General features: G+C 43.5%; 1 protein-coding gene across 2 annotated transcripts in view; it reads right to left on the bottom strand.

Moving 5' to 3' along the window:
* Positions 1-14818, bottom strand: part of LOC122798813 — a 2048867-nt gene that overhangs the window by 943458 nt on the left and 1090591 nt on the right. The gene's annotated exons all lie outside the window — the stretch shown is intronic.

The following is a 14818-nucleotide window of genomic DNA, read 5'->3' as shown; positions in this document are numbered from 1 at the left end:
AATACTTTTGTAAGAAGAGGTGGAGGGGAAAATGCATAGATTGAGAGGTTTGTCCACTGGAAGAATAGGGCATCAACTTTCCAGGCCTTGCTGTGAGGTTCCCTGTTGGAGAATTTGCTGAGCTGACGGTTGTAGGGGGAGGCAGATAGGTTCACCTTCAGGGTACCCCATTTCTGGGTCACAAGGCTGAAGGTGTTGTGGTTTAATTGACACTCGTGTGGGTCTAGAAGATTTCTGCTTAAGTTGTCCGTTTTATTCCTTTAAGCTTTAAATTTTGGTTGCCAGGCAGGAATTGAGCCTGCAAGTGAATATGCATGGCTGAGGCCATGTTCCAAAGGGTCATGGCTAGCCTGCAGAGTGGGTAAGAGTGGATTCCCCCATGCTTGCTGATGTACCACATCATTGTGGTGTTGTCGGTTTTGATTAGTAGAGTCCCCGGACAGAGTAGGGATCTGAAAGCTGTCAGAGCGTGTTGAACAGCTAGCATCTCTTCTTGGTTGACATGCAGATGAATTTGATTTGGCCTCCAGTGGCCCTGAATGCACCTGCCGTACAGATGTGCACCCCAGGCACAGTCTGATGCGTCTGTGGTTAGGGTCTGGACAGCATGGGGTTGTGTAAAGGGAAGCCCCTTGTTGTGGTTGCATGCTGCTGCCCACCAAAGGAATTCTTTCCTTAGACAAGGTATCATAAGTATAATAGTTTCCAGGTCCTGAGAATGTTGGCACCAAAGACTTTTTAAGTACCACTGAAGTTTCCTCATATGCAGTATGGCATATGGAATTAGTGGAATACAGGATGCCATGAACCCTAGAGCTTGCAGGATTTTCCTTGCGGATAAATGGGTTCTGGTGGCCATTTGAGAGAAGTAGACTGTCAGATAGGCTTGTTTTTCTGGAGTAAGGAATGCCATCTGGGATGATGTGTCCAAGCTTGCTAGCAGGAATACAATTTCTTTGACTGGGGACTAGTTTGGATTTCTTTTCGTTGACAGTGTACCCCAGGGAGGTAAGAAGGTCCTTTACAAATGTCAGGTGCTGCAAAAGTTTTTCCTGACTATATGCCTGAACCAGGCAGTTGTCCAAGTAGGGGTAAATTTGAATATTTCTATGTCTGCAATAGGCAATGGCTGGGGCCAGGCATTTTGTGAAAACTTTGGGAGTAGAGGATAAGCCAAAGGGAAGTGCAGAGAACTGATAATGCATACATCCTGCACTGAAATGGAGATATTTCCTGCAGGTGTACCTGATTGGGATGTGCAGATAGGCCTCCTTTAGGTCTAGGGTGGCTAATCAGGCATCTTTGGACAGCATAGGAAGAAGCTGCTGTAGGGTGAGCATTTTGAATTTTGGTACCACCAGGAAGGTGTTTAGAATAGATAGACCTAAGATTGGGTGCCAGGTGCCCTCTATTCTGGATACCAGGAAAACTCAAATAAAAACCTTGGCCTATTTGTTCTGCAGGAACAGACTGAATTGCCCTTACATATAGAAGGGACTGAACTTGGTTTTGTGCCTCTGTCCACTGGTTTTGAGGAAGGTTTTGGGGTTGGCAGCATGTGGAAATAGAATATGTACCCTTGGGATACTATGTTGAGGACCCATCGATTGTTGGTGATGGAGGTCCAGTTTTTTGTATGGTGGGCAGGTTTTCCTCCTAGCGGCACGAGCAATTGGGCAGACGTGAGGGGAGGAGTTGAGAAGTCATTGTGAATTCTTTCCATAAGGGGGTGGCTTAGCACTCCCTGTTTTAGAAGTGTAGGTACTCCATTGCTTAGATCTCTGCATACCTTGAAACGGTAGTCTGGGGGTTTGTTTCCCCTAGGTCTAGTTTGAGGTGGCCTTGAGGGGGCTGGAAAGGACCAATGTTCTGAGGGGCAATGCCTACTAAATCTTGGAGGTTGCACTTGCAAAAAGTCTTTGACTGTCTGCATAGACTTAGCCCTTTCTTCCATCTTTTTTAAAACCTCTTCTGCTTTGGTGCCAAACAGATTGTCCTTGTTCAGAGGTGCGTCCAATAATTTTGATTTGACATGGTCTGGCAAGATCTGCTCCTTAAGCCAGGCATGCCTTCTAAGTACAGAACCTGTGACTGCTGCCCTACAAGATGCTTCAAGGACGTCAATCCCACATTGCAGGGTATGCTTGCTGACTTAGCTTGCAGAATGCATAAGCTCCTGTAATTCTTCATTTTCTGCATAGTCCGGGATGGTAGAAAATATTTGCTTAAGTTCCATAGTATGCTGCTGGTATTTCAGCATGTGGAATTGACAATTTAATGCTCTGATGGCAAGCGTTGCAGAGGTGTATACTTTTTTAACCTATCTGACTAAAGCTCGGGAATCCCTGTCCGAGGGGGTGGGATTCTTAGCTGAAGTGGCTTTTATTCCTTTAAGCCCTTAGGAGATTACGTCTGGGTCAGCAGTAGGATTTTTGAAAAGAAATTCGTGTGAATCAGGGACTCTGTAGTACCTGTCAGGTTTCCTGGGAGCAGTGTGTAAGGCATCAGGACTGGATTCCATAAAGACATCATCCACAACATTCAGAACAGGAGGGATGGCTAAGGGTCTGTGCTATGGCAAGTCTAAAAATTCCCTGAGTCGCTTTTTGGACTGAGGACAATCCTGGCATTCCCAATGGAAATGCTGTCTCAAAAGTTATGTAGGGCTTTCACCAAAAGAAAAATCCTCTGGAGGGGAAGCAGAAGAAATGGATTCCTCTGCATCTAAATCCTCATAGGCTGATAAAGGCATGTCTTCATAATCTGAAACCTCAGAGTCGGACTCTTGGTCAGATAATGCTGCTGGGAACAAGTCTCTTTCTTTTAGCAGGGGAAGGCAGGCTTCCCCTAGTCAGCATGATGAGGTCTTCCGCCATTTTAAGCATCTGTGATTGTAGCAAGGAAGCAGGCGCTTGAGTTAGGGTTGTTTTTAGGCATAGTTCGTACTCTTGGCCTTAGAAACTTGGTAGTTTTAGAAAGGACTGAAGACGCGAAAGAAGTAGCCAGTTTTTGTCGAATATCGGTAGTGCGAAGCCAGTGCCTGCACAGTAGCTCCGGACCCATCCAAGGTGGAGACATCCGCAGGTTCCATAGTCTAAGAGTAGTCTCGCGGCATACCGGACTCCGAACGGTTCTCGGTAGTGGCCTGCAAATCCATCGAAGCGGGCATCCAGGGCTACGAAAGTGCCTCATTGAGTACCAGCGAACTGGCGACTAGCTTAATGGAAGCGTCGTCGGCAATTTTGGATCTGTGCAGTCTATCTCTGTCTTTCTACTCATGTTTTTTTTCGGAAGATCGGTAGTTGGATGGCTTACTAAAGCAATTTTGGAATATGGAGATAGAGAACGAAAGACGACGAACAGTTCGGGCATTGAACAAAACACAAACGGCAGCGAGATACATCATAGTCTGGGCCTGAACAGGTGACTCATTAAGAATGGAATTCTCGGTGTGGTATTTGCTTTCCACAGGCGAGTTAATTGCTAACTTTTTCTGACATCGGTTAGAGCAAGAAAAAAGGATCCCCAACGGGGTACTTAGCTTTAAAAGACTTCAACTTCAATTTTGGAAATGAAAACTCAGGCAGCGGCCAACCGGCACTCGTGTAAACTGCTTCTGCTTCGGGTTCCTTGGCAAGAAAGACTGATGTAATGGTGTCGGCTGCCTGTTTTTATACCACAGACGACTTGACGTCAGTCCTGAAGCAACAGCAACTGACACAGAAATACTAAGCCTCTGGTATTCGGGCTGAACGAGGACTATCCCTGGCAGGATAACCCAAGTGTGATGATTGCAACAGTGAAACACGAAGAACATCATTAACTTCTCTGTTATACCTAGCAGTAATACTGCTCATCCACCTTACCACATCTCTCACAATAATCTTTCTTTAATGCATCTCAAACTGACTTTTAATTCTAATCTCCCCTTCATCTGTTATCTCTCATTATTCCCATACTACTTATATTACTTCTAAAATCCGTGTGCTCTCATACTTTGAATTTCTTATTATACATCCTACATATTAATTAAGTCAAAATGATCTATCCCAATTTTAACTGCTTCTTAACCAGTTACAATTCTAAACTGACCGGACAACCAGTATCTGTTACTATTCACCACAAAAGTTAATTTCCTAAACAAGGAAACTTTGTAAGTCCATATTTGGTAGTATATTTTTGGCAAAAATAATACTTAAGCTTTTGATTGTATTCTTTCTACAATGTATTGCTGTGATTATGTAGACAGCAAGTACGAACTGAATGAAGCAATTCGTACTTGCTGTCTCCGTAATCACAGCATTTCATTTTGGATTACTAGTGACTTTTGAGTGCTTCCACTTGTTTGTTTCACTTTCTACAATGTATGTTAATGTCTTGCTATTACCATTGTTTTAACTTTGACTGAGTATTATACGTTAACTTCTCGCTATTTGTACTGTTTTAACTCTGAACATTATATTTTTCTACCCGGGCCTCCACTGAAAATGTGTTTTTGACCCAGTTGGACTTTCCTGGTTACCAAATGTCAATAAATAAATAAATAAATGATATACACATGTCCATTTCAATACCAGCAGTGATTACCATAGGCGGCATTCACCTTGGCACTAAGGTGCCTGTCCAAGGTCAGATGCTTCTACTCTCTCCCATAATGCTCCATGCTTCTTACCCTCTCGAATCAAGTTTGTGTGAAGTCTGTCCGTCTTGCCATTTTATATATCATTATTGTTATTATTAGATCACCCATCCTGAGGCACAACACCTTTTGTAAACCTCAGTGAAGGTCAAGTTTCTCCAAAGGGATGTTCGGCTGAAGGTACAGTAAGATGGGGGTGGGGGGGGGTGGGGGTTGGCTCATGAAGCTCTAATGTTATGATAAGTACATAACTTTATCTTAAATGATCCAGTCCATTAACTTCAACATTAAGAACAAGTACTGACTTACCTCTCCAGGGCGGATTCATCTTCAAATACCATAGAGAATGGTGTCCTCCAAAGGTCCCCCTACAGATAAAAATCACATCCAACTTAGTATCTTGAAAAACTGTGCAGTGAAGCCCATGTTGGTGCAACATAGTTGTCATACACAGAAGAGTTCCAAGAGCAGGCAAAGTAAAGACAGCTCTTGTGGAATGAGCTTTGGGTTTGCCTGGCAAAGACTTGCTGTTACTTCAGCAGCAAAAGGTAATGTACTTGGATAGATACCCGGACAGAGTGAGCTTTCCACCCTGAAGCACAGGAATTCCCTGGACACCTGGAATTCCAAAGAACACATCAAGTTGCCTTCCTGTAGATACAGAAGGACTGACTGCTCCATGACCATCTAAAACTCAACGTTTACATTTGGGTTTAGGGTGCTTAAATCTGAATTTGGTCTGAGATCCTTTACTTTTTTTTCTGGAATCTTAAAGAATCTTGAATGAACCCTGGATGCTCTCTGGTCTGACAGGGGCCCTTAGGTTCACAAGTATTATTAGACATGTGATCCCAGGATACCAGTAAAAATTCTAGTTCATTTTTCCCAAATGAGCCAGAGCATTGTCAAGTTAAGTGACTTGTTCACAGTTGTACACTAAGCAAATTGAGGCCAGCAGAATCAAACTCTGGATTACATGAAGCAGCTTGTTAACAATTCTTAGCATTAATCCTCTGCTCTAACTTCTATCTTTGCTAGCTGTTTTGGTTTAAGTGGATTGTGACCTTGAGAGTTTGGCTGTCTTCTTCTCATGGGATGAAGCATCTAGAAAAAAATAAAAGTGATCTGTGAGAAGAGATGCAGGAAATCTGGCAACCGGTGGATATTCCATTTGTTATAAACTGGTTCTGTGAGACTACCTGCAATGCTTTCATATAGTATGTCCTGTGATGTTTTCAGATGTTTAACTCCTGATTGCTTCCAGAGATGGACAAGTCTCCAGGGATTCCACACCAGCGACAGGGACAGCCACGGAATCCTTTATTTTGTAGACCCCTCTCTCTCTCTAGGCTGGCATCTATTCAGAAAATTCTCTTGGTTATGGGAATTTCTATCCAGGTATTGTTTGAATGGAGGCTGTTCGGTCCAATTCTTCTGATTCCTTCAAATGTCCCCTTAGGACCGGAGAACTTAACACCAACAGCTGTGACCATCTTCCCTTCTTGTTTGCATCTGATAAACGTATCCTTCACCACCATTAAGGCCCTTAAAACCCTAGCTGTGCAACAATTGTGACCCAAAAATATATGCATGCAGTCATTAAATTACCACCAATATAAACTAAAATTGTGGGTCATATTTGGCTTGCAGAGTTAAGCCTATGCACCTGTGATTAATTAGTGAAGAACATCTTGAAGTTTTATGCAAAACTGCAGTGCCTCAAATGGGCATATTGATTCATGGTTATGTCTGACTTAGCATCCCCCCGGTGTTCCATTACATGCAAGTCTCACAGACAGCGAAGAAGCAGTGGCCATCACTGCCACCCATGACTTCAACATATGAAACAGATCATTATGATACAACTTTTTCTGTGTATTTAGAGTTCATTCTTTTAGGACACACTGATAACACCTCATGTGGGTCAAGCAGTTCAACTCTCTAATGTAAATGTGCCCAAAGCATAATCACATTTACCAAAATTATCTATAGCCTTATAACCCCAATCCAGAGGCTGGATCAAAGGGCTCTTTTCAAAGGACTCTTTCTAGATGACACCTGCCACAATGATGGAGTGTGTTAGTGCAGCATTACTCCAAGCCTGTTTGTTCTAGAAAGGGCCACAGGATTTTATCAGACCCGTCCTTGATGGGGCAAGAGGATCTTATCCAATCTTCATGGGAAAGGTTCTGCAATACTGGGCTCTCATTATGACCTGTCCACACTAAAATGAACATGTGGTCAGTAGAACGGGACCACCCAAGATGTAAGCAAAAAGCCGCCTGCTATATTCTCTTCCCCAAGGAAGGTTGAGGTTATTGGCACAAACCTTTATGGGTCATCAATGCCAGCATTTCCTCAAACTTGGGATTATCAGAAGGGGAATAGAGTGGGAGCCTCCTCTTCGTCCACTTTCAAGTCTGAGGTGGAAACTCCATTATGGAGCACGGTTTCTTCCCCTTGCATATCCTCCTCCTAGGGACACTGGAAGGGGACTCCTCAGAGTGCACAGGAAATGAACCTTCACGGGATATCCTGGAACATCAGTAGCTTTCCACTCATCTATCCATAAAAGACACAAAGCTTGCAACTAAGGGGTGTCCTGAGTTACAGCTGATATCCAAGAACGTTCCCTAAGCTCCAACACCCTAACCAGTTGCACACTGAAACTATCTCCTGTTGGGGTCAAGACAGACAGCAGATGACATTGGTACCCAAGGGTACACAGACACTCAAGAGGTCGATTCCAACTGACAGGCTCCAATAAAGCTTCAACACTGAAGGCTCAAATGTCAGTGATTCAGATATTGGGAACACCACTGTGGAGAGGAGTTTCATGCTGAACCATCAACATCTTATGACATGGGTCCTTGTGGACCTCAGGCCACCAACCCCAATGCAGGCATCAAGGCCAAAAAGATGAATCCCAGTGGCACCGAAGCTGAAGCTACAGGAAAGATGCCAGCTCCATTATTTCCTATATTAAGTGCCCACGGATTGAGCCATAGATGTACATGGAAGGGGAGCTTCTCTAGCAACCATGGAAACAGATTGGTATGAGAGGTCACCCATCTCTGCCTGGGTCTTGACCAAGAAATTTATCCTTATATTTCAGTCAATGTGCCAGGAAAGCCTTTTGAGGGACTCAGCAAGCAGGGGGAGGAAGACCTCACTCTAGATATCTATAAAGATTCCATTCTGAGGAGAAGTTACTTCAGTCATCTCTTCAGTCTGAGCTCTGAAATTACAGACTTTAAGCTGGGAAATCCAAGCAGTAGACAGGTTCATAGGTAGATACTAGGCTATCTGCCCTAGGGCATTTATAAGCCTAGCCAGAGTGTATTTGGCTTCCGTTTCCCTATTAGATTAGTTTACTGTGCCTCTGTCTAGCAGGGACACAGAAGAGATCCCAGGGGTGAATTTGCGATTTCCCATCCACGCGTCCTGATTTCGCTTGAAGAGGGTCAGCGAGGGGCTATGTCTAACATGAACTGGGATTCTATTCCAGAGTGAGGGGAGCCTCTGGGAAATGAATCTGTCCCTCCAGCATGTCCTATTTATTTTTGTGCTGAGGTTTAAGTCCCTGGAGTGTGTAGCTCTAAGGGACTTGGATTTTTTGAGGTGGAGCATGTCCATTAATTCTGGGTTTGACATGGCTTTGTACGTCAGGCATAGATCGACTCTGAGTAGGCGGTAAGCAACTGAGAAGAGCTGGAGTTTCTTTAGTCGAGCTGCATAGGACATCTGTTTGTAGCCCATGATCCTCTTGGTGAGGTACTTTTGGGGTCTCTCCAGTTGCTGCAGGTGTCGGGTAAGGTACATCCCAAAAGGGGCATTGTATTCAATTAAGGGCCTGATGATTGACTAGTAAAGGGGCTCAATGACCTCTCTTGATCTAGATGCGAACCCTTTCGTGATAAGGTGGGCTATATAGAAGGTCTTTCTAACCACTTTGGCAACGTGATTATCAAAGGAGAGATTACTATCTACGTTGGTCCCCAAATCTCTAATTATTTCTTCCGTACTTAATGGATTACCACCTATGTCGTAATTTGTGGGCACCTTGTTTTTCCCAAAGGGGATGACTATGCACTTTTTAGCATTTAGCTTGAGGCCGTGGCTCTGGCACCAAGCATCCGTCTCTGAGACCCTTTTGGAGGATGCTTGTGTCAGATGGAGATTCGATTATGGACCCCAGTTTGCAGTCATCTGCAAACTTTGTCAGCCATAATCCCCCCGTGTTAGCCTGAACCTCAGAGAAGTATATACCGAACAAGAGAGGTCCCAGAACTGAGCCCTGTGGGACGCCACTTGTAACTGGTTTAGATTCGGACATGGCACCTGCGATTCTGACCATGTGGGTTCTATCTCTGAGCCAGTTTGCAACCCATCTTGTGATATAGGGGTTGATATTTAAGCTGGTAAGCTTATTTATGATGGCCGAGTGGGGCATTGTGTCGAAGGCTTTTGTGAGGTCCAGGTAGGCTGTGTGGACTACCTTGCCCTCATCTATGGCTTTGGTAACCATTTCAAAGAAATCAACTAGGTTCAAGAGGCAAGATCTGCCCTTAAAGCCGAATTGGGTAGGGTCCAGTGTCTGGAGGCTCCCTATGTCTTTGTTTATGAGTTCCATGATAATACGCTCCATAGCTTTACAGACCAGACGAGTCAGGCTTATGGGGCGATAGTTCCCGGGGTCCGTTGTGGCACCACCTTTATGGAGTGGGACCACTGTAGCTGTACGCCATTCTTTGGGTACATATCCTGTAGTAAGGCTAAGTTTGAACAGTGACTTAATGTGAGGGGTTCAGTTCTTCTTGGAGCTTGTGTAAGACACAGCCTGGGATACCGTCCGGTCCCATAGATGCTGTGTTTTTTGCTTTGGAGAGGGCAGCTTTCACCTGTGCATCTGTGATGTCAGGGAAGTTGCATTCAGTTGGGATAGGCATTTGCTCCTTTGGGGGGGGAAGGGGGGGGGAGAAGTTTGCACTGAATCTGTCTGCCAGGATGTTGGCTATGTCTGTAGGTTTGGTATATTTTGTATCGTTATGCAACAATTCAGAGCATATCTGGGAGTTTCCACCCATATTTCTGACATAACTAAAGAAGGCCTTGTGATTATCTTTAGTGTCTATGGCAATTTTTCTTTCGAAATTAGCCTTTGATGATTTTATGAGGGATCGAAGTTTCTTGCTAATACTGATCAGAGATGCCTTCCCTTTCTGGAATTTTGCTCCGTCATGTAGTAGCTTCCTCCTGTTGTACAGCTTATTTATGGCCGGGGTCCACCAGACTGGTCTCCTGTTTTTGGAGGAGTGAGTCTTGGTTTTATTTGGGATAGCACAATCCATGCATTCCTGCAGGTGCTCATAGAATGCATTTGTAAAGGATTCTGCGGATTGGGCTGTATTATCCTCTGGCCCGGGGGCTTTGAAGGATTCCACCTCAGTCTTGAGAAGTGTAAAGTTGGCTTTTGAGAAATTCTTTACAGTGATTTCCTTGGCTGGGGGTGCGGATGGGATATGGATGTCCAGGGAAATTTGTTTATGGTCTGATCTCACCAATGAGGGGTTTACCTCTGGTGTGGAACATAGAGTCCCCATGTTGGTGATGACCAGGGTCCAATATGTTGTTCCCTCTTGTGGGAGTGGTGACCAGTTGTTCCTTCGCATTAAGAGTTTATAAATTCAAAGAACCGTTGGGCGAGGGTGTTTGGGCTTGAGTAGTTTTCCCCGTCAATGTTTGGGTAGTTGAAGTCACCCAATAACATAGTGTTTGGAGAGACCTTCATATTCTCCAGTGTTCTCAGGAATGCCAAGTGGGATTCCTGTAATAGGGAGGGTGTTCTGTATCAGGCTACAAACTGAAAGGCAGTTTTGCCCGCTGTTAGTTGCACATGGATGGTTTCTGATGCTTCGTGCAGAGCCACTAACCTGGAGGTGGAGGTATCTTTGATGAATATAGATACTCCCCCTTCCTTTTGTGCTTCGGTCCGAGTTTTGGGGCCGAAACGCATGGTATGAGTTATAACCTGGTAGTACTGGGGTGCTCCCAGGAGCCTTGAACCAGGTTTCTGTCACTGCGCAGACATCGATTTTCTCCATACCGAGGAGAGCCTCGAGTGCGTGCATCTGGAGGTTTAGACTTCTGGCATTGAGTAGCATTACCTTTAGCTTTTTTATCCTTGGGTTGACTATGGAGGTGGGGTTGTCCTTTGAGCCTTGCCTAAAAAAGGCAATATGGGGGTGGCAAGAGCCTTGGCCAGTATACAAAAGCCTAAGGGTGACAGGTGCAAGCCGTCCCTAGCAAAGCAACGTGGCTTGTCGAGCATGTCATCCCAGGCTGACAGATACTGGATCCCCTTTGAATGACACCAATACTTTAGCCAATTGTTGAAACTGATCATTTTGTCTTTATACTGTGGCATCATTCTTGGTGAGGGCAAGATGCTACTCAAGGTCCGGGTCATACCAGCCTGGGCTCCATGGTCAGAGAGCTCCTCTGTCTCTTTTCATGTAGTCCAGGGAGGTACGTCTCAGGTCATTTACACCAGCATGGACAATGACGGAGTCATACTTGTACTTGCTTTGGAGTGACCTGAGTGCTTGTGTTATATGGCGGATCCTGGCACCCGACAGGCAGCTTACAGTAACCTTCTCCTTGTTCAGTCTGGTGAGCGGGACGTCAGTGTGCCGGACAATAGATTCCCCTATAACAAGTGTATTTGGTGTGTTGTTTGGCCTTAAGGGCTGTGACTGTGAGGCACACTGACTTTGTGAGATATGTGATTCATGGGTATTGTTGAGGGGTGGCTGTTGCCTGGATATCTGCTTAGGAGGTCTTTGCTGTTTAGGCAGATTTTGAGAGCCTCCGAATATGTTTTTGTGTGTTTATGTGTTTGGTATGCAGATGCAATAGGTCTGTGTGAGACTGGATTTGTGGTGCGGGTGGTTACCTTTTCCTCCTGACTGACTGTGCCAGTCTTGGGTTGAGAGAGCTCTGCCTCCAGTTTGGCTGTGTAACTGCATCTCTCACATGTATTAGAGTTTGTTGGAAGGAGGAGAGGGTTGTCTGTGTACATAAGGCAATTGTAACATTGCCTCAAAATTCCCAGATTCACCAGTTGGACTGGAGAGTAACCTTGAAATTGACCCTTGGACATACCAGATTAGTATAGGGAACTGTTTTTTTACTGATCAGATTAGGGAAGGGAACTGATTTTTCACCTGATCAGGAAGGACCAATCAGGAGCCTAATACTTATGAGAAGTCAAGGAGGGTATAGTGCTTTAGTTAGTTAGTGATTCCTTATAAGAGCTGACCAAGTGCAGGGCTTTAGAAAGAGAATAGAGTGATTACTTTGAGAGTTTGAACAGTTCTAAGGGGAAAAACGTGAAGAGCAGACTTTGTGGAGCCTGGAATAATTTAAACCTGTTTAGGCGGCGCTGCCCGACGCTGCTTAGTGTGCAAAACCGCGCAAAAAGAGTTGTAGGGTTTTAAGAGAGAGAGTTTCTCAACAATTTTTGCAAGCCTGTGCCAGCTCAACTAATGAATCTCCTTTTTAACTCATTTTAGAAGGGAAGCCTGTCGATTTTTAGGTGCCCTGACATCCTCAATTCCATACTTTTTATTTTGTATCTGTAGTAAAAACTATTTTTAGGAATAGTTTCTTTATCACTTCCTGTAGTTCTCCAGACCCAGAACTATAGAATTATTTTACAGGTGTAATCCAAGAGTTCTGCACCCATGTACACAACACAAACTTTATGCGCATTCGTGTTGGGGGAGGGGGGGGATGACCACCATTTACTGCACTTTCTGAACCCGGAGGACCTCTACTCTGACTTTTTCCATACCAACTGGCAAAATATGAGGCCTAAGATATGAGCCAACAGAGGTGAGAGGCAGGGAGTAATGAACTAATAAGCTATACACAAGCAAGAAATCTCCAACTGTACTAACTCCTTCCAACTAACCTAAGTATATGGAAGAAAAAAAAAGGCTTTACTTATAACAAAACTTACAAAGAACGCACTCCAACTTGAGCCTACGAGCACTAGATGAGCTTGGTCTTTTTCAAGCAAATGAGATGCTCTAGAAAAAGAGGGGAAGGTAGTGAAGTGCATTGTGGAAGTGAAGGAAAAGAGCACAAGCTTGTGAACGTCCTTTACATGCTAAAGTTAGAGCTGCTTGGGATGAGCTTGTGTAGGACCCAAGCAAATGGTGTTCGTGCTAGATGAAGACAGAAGAGATGAAAGGAGAACCTGATCAGTAAGTATGACGTATTAGCTACTGTGCAACTTATTCTTCCTCGTCTCAAAGTGTGAATTACAACAAAATATTACAAAGTGAGACTGCACACGCATGCTTGCACTAATCATGCAGAAGGAATGGGTTTCAGTTAGCTATCAGCCTTGGAAAAACATTGTGTTACATAGGAATGAGACCTCTTACGGAAGACAGTATGAAAATTAACAACACAAGTAATCGATGATGCACTCTGAACTATCAGGTATCTCTACTTTCAGAGCAGTATTTACACAGCTAGTAGCATCTTACATTAAAAGGTATACAAGACAAATGAAACTCTGTGTGCCAACATCTGAACCTACCACCTCATGAAAGAAAGTATTCTATGCTTGGGCCTGTGCACGGTCTCTTACTTGGACTGACTCCAAATTCTCAACAGTTATGGATTTCAAACAGTTAAATGGCGATATGGATTTTATTACACAAACCTGTAGATTATACCACAGTTTTAAAATAGTACATAAACCAATAAAGAAAACCAAAATGTTTCCATTAAGACATGCATCAAATATCCAGACATTTCACTATCACACATCTTACGCTATTTAAGAAAATATTTTAGGGCAACATTCAACATTTAAAATTAGAGGGGAGTGGCCAGAATAATAAAGGGCTTACCTTTCAGTACCTGAGTTTTTCAAGTCTGATGCCCTACTCTTAACATGTTACAATAACTCTGATTAAAGTAACAGTGTTATCAAGTGCCAAGGTTCTCTGATTACATTTCTTCCTGTGAAGAGTTTTGCTCATGCACAAGTGTTTTACTAAATGGGTATTGCTTCAAAAATATCAAGAAAACACTACCCCACTGGCTGGAATGTCTCTCAGACTGAAAGGTCTAAGAAACCAAGAATTTTTTTTTAACCGGGTTTAATCCCATTAGGCCACTGCCTTTTTTTTTTTTTTTTTCAAGAGACCAACCGTGGTATACTTAGTGACTAGGATAAATCTGGCCAGGGGACTGGTAAACTTCCCCTACTCTTGATAAATGCAGGGAGGTCTTTCGCATCCAGCTGTTTTACTATCAAATAAAACAAATGGGTCCTTAGTTTAACATTTCATCCAATGAACGCACTTATAGGCATACAGCATCCTCCTATAATGCACCTGAGTGTAAGTAAATTAAAATGTATCCAAGCATTTGGGCAAAGACTAGACCCTACAGCCTTCTGAACTTCCAGCACCAAATTGTAAGCATGCAACTTTCTGAGCTAGCAATACTGAAGACACTGACAGTAAAGATGTACTGTGGGTGGAGACTGTTTTTCAACCTCTTCACTGGGGTTTTCTCAGCAGCCAGTAAAAAGTAAAGAGCTGCAATTTAAATATACCAATCCTGGCACAGACACAAGTGCCAGAAAATATAGCAGAAAGAGGAGGTGACATTTCCTAACACACAATACATACAAAATTGTGGCCCCATTAAAAAAAAAAATCTTTATTTTTTATCAAGTGCTTTTCTAACACTAATGGTAACTTGTAGCATGCCCAGTGATACTTTTCTGTAAGAAAGTAGTATGTATTTTGAAATGGCTCCTTGAAAGAAATTTATACAAGTAGCTACACAGAGTTGAAGTTATCTGTCGGTATTTTAAAACTGCAACATATGACACACATGGCTATTTAACTGGAGCAATTGGAATAGGCTGATATTCTAAATACAGAATCCTGTATGTGTTTTTGAAATACTTTCCTGCAACTATTCTCATTTGTGTTTTCCAATGTCTTCATACCACTGTATACAATGATATGCAGCTATCCCTGCACCAAAAGTCACCTTAGTCACTATGGCTACATCTTATCCAAAAAGCACTCAAACATAATTCCTTTCATGTTTTGACAATGCAAACTGGTTCTCTATCTAAATGTT

Source organism: Protopterus annectens, chromosome 3.part1 (genome assembly GCF_019279795.1).
Source record: "Protopterus annectens isolate FY-2018-M chromosome 3.part1, PAN1.0, whole genome shotgun sequence".
NCBI lineage: Eukaryota > Metazoa > Chordata > Ceratodontiformes > Protopteridae > Protopterus > Protopterus annectens.
Note: the sequence above shows the minus strand (reverse complement) of the source record. Positions and strands in the feature narration are given on the sequence as shown.